The sequence below is a fragment of the Canis lupus genome, chromosome 33, assembly GCF_048164855.1.
Source record: "Canis lupus baileyi chromosome 33, mCanLup2.hap1, whole genome shotgun sequence".
NCBI lineage: Eukaryota > Metazoa > Chordata > Mammalia > Carnivora > Canidae > Canis > Canis lupus.
Genome location: NC_132870.1, coordinates 4001333 through 4003925, shown reverse-complemented (window position 1 = coordinate 4003925; position 2593 = coordinate 4001333). Strand labels below are relative to the sequence as shown.

The 2593-nt window shown below is 37.9% G+C and overlaps 1 non-coding gene across 1 annotated transcript; it reads left to right on the top strand.

Moving 5' to 3' along the window:
- Positions 1-2070: 2070 nt before the first annotated feature.
- Positions 2071-2172, top strand: LOC140624073 (U6 spliceosomal RNA). Its single transcript, XR_012023610.1, has one exon. It is a non-coding gene; the product is annotated as a U6 spliceosomal RNA (small nuclear RNA).
- The last annotated feature ends 421 nt before the right edge of the window (positions 2173-2593 follow it).

The window sequence follows — 2593 nt, the reverse complement described above, 5'->3', positions numbered from 1 at the left end:
ATTTTCAGGATGGAACTGATGTGTTGAAGGGAAGATTGAAAGGAATCATTTCTAGATCACATCTGTTTAGAGATTAAGTACAGATATGTACTATTATATTCTATAATTTATATTTTTCTTATTAAATAATAATCAAGGGAAGAATGTGAGCTGGAATGTGGTAGTTGGGAATTATAAAACATGTTTTTGTCTGCATACATTTATTGCTAGCTGGCTGAAGTGGAAACCGTGTGACAATCCATAGAGGTCCCAGCAGGGTGCCCTGGAAAGAGACTGGCCCCAGAGCCTGATTCCTGCCAATGACTCTGCATGGCACTGGGAACTCATTTCCTTGAACTAGTAGTATTCAGTGCTTCTATCTGTAAAATGAGGACAATGGATCCGGTCCAGTTTTTAGTTCTTGTGACTGTTTCCAAAGGAATTAAGCTCCATGATGTACTCTGACTTCGGAAGTAGAAAGTCTATTATCCATCCACTAAATATATATATATATATACCGATTAGACTTTGGATTTTACTTCCTGTTAGAAACACTTCTCCTGTCTCTAACTGTACCTGGAGCACACACACACACACACACACACACACACACACATTCTCTCCCTCTCTCTCTCTCAGACTCTGTCTTTCTCCTTCATTCCTTCTGTCTCTTACCTGAATATCCAGTCATTCTTTCAGGTCTCAATTTAGAAGTCTCTCTGTTAAGGAAGGTTTCGCTGACTCCCGAAGTCTTAGAACACATACGTGTTCTCTTGACCTCTATAAAAGAACTCTTGCCTCAACTGTCACAGAGATGTTGTGAGGGTTGGCGTCGATAATGCATGTACAGTGCTTGTATCATCCTTGGCTCATAAAAGCACTCAGTAGGAGCATCTGGGTGCCTCAGTGGCTGGGATGGAGTCCCTCATCGGGCTCCCCATGGGGAGACTTCTCCCTCTGCCTATGTCTCTGCCTCTCTCTCTGTGTCTCTCATAAATAAATAAATAAATAAATAAATAAATAAATAAATAAATAAATCTAAAAAATGCACTCAGTTACTATTAACTAACATAACAATCACGATCATCATCATAATTATTAAGCTTATGACACCATGTTTTATTAGTTTCTTTGAATCTCTGTGTCATCTAATAGGTGTTAGGTTTAGAGGGACCATAATGGTCTGACTTACTATTGCATCACCAGCAACTGAGCACAGTGAATGACAAGAGTAGGTAAATATGTCTTGACTAGTTAATGCTACATAACACATAGCAGTTTACATAAGGAGACTTTCATTTCCACAACAAAGAAAATTAAGCCTGTAAGCACTTCTATTCTAGTGGAATAGACTGAAGCCTGCCATTGAAAATAATCATGTTAGGAGGGTTATAATAAAGTCATGAACTAAATTTTCCAGAGACATAGCAGAAGAAGTAATTGATATTGCCTGAGAGGGGAGGTACACAACACTTGAGTCAAGCCTTGTAGAACCAGAGCGATTTTACTTAGCAGCAGAGACGTGAGAGAAGGATTTTATATCACCCAGGAGGAAAATGGTATAAATAAAAACTGCAGAACATGTTTCTACTACTGGCTTACTAGATCCTTTGGAGGGAGCACTGGGGTAAGAGAGAGGGTTAGTAGATAGTAAAGGGAGATGACAATGGGCAGATAGGTTTAGACTTTCAAATGTCTTAAATGGTCATGCTATTATGTCGTGATATGGAGCTTTCAAAAATTTCCTCAACTCTTCATCATCACTGTAATCTGTATCCCCACTTTTATGAAAAGCTAGTAAGTGTTCACTGCAGCTACTCACTTGGGATTATGTTTTGATTTTCTCTTTAACATTTCCTCTTTTCCAGCCTCCATCTCCATTTCTGGAACGTCTCTCAAATTTAGATAATTGTCACCCACTCTCTGCTGCTGAGTTCAAGTCATTAAAATATTACCTATCTGGTCTCCTATTTGCAGATCACTGCCAGTTATTTCTGAAACATTAAACATTGATCTGATCCACTATGTTTCTGCTCTAAATTTTAATTTAATCTACCAGAACCACTATTTACTTTTAAAATAATGTTTTCTGTGCTCACTTTGGCAGTACGTATACTAAAGTTGGAACAATAGAGAGAATATTAGCCCCTGCACAAGAATAACATGCAAACTCATGAAATATTAAAATAATATTTTGTGAGGAGAAAGTATTGTAGCAATGTTCCACATGCTAAAAGATTTCTACATTCTCTTTTATTATCTCTCTAATTATTAAGAGCTTGATTAGTAAAGTCATAATCAGTGGACAAATTATCATGAATCTGGTGAATAAAAATCAAACTGCTAGGAAAAACTATTTTTTAAAGATTCTATTTATTTGAAAGAGAGGAGAGAGAGAGCACAAATAGGGGGAGGGAGAAGTAGACTCTCTGCTGAGCAGAGAGCCTATGTAGGGCTCCATCCTGGGACTCTGGGATCACAGCCTGAGCCAAAGGCAGATGCTTAACTGACTGAGATACCCAGGTGCTCCCCACTCCCTGCTTTTAAAGATTTAATTTGTCTTCTGTGCATTTTTAATTGGATTATTTTGGGGGTTTGAATCACTTAAGTTCTT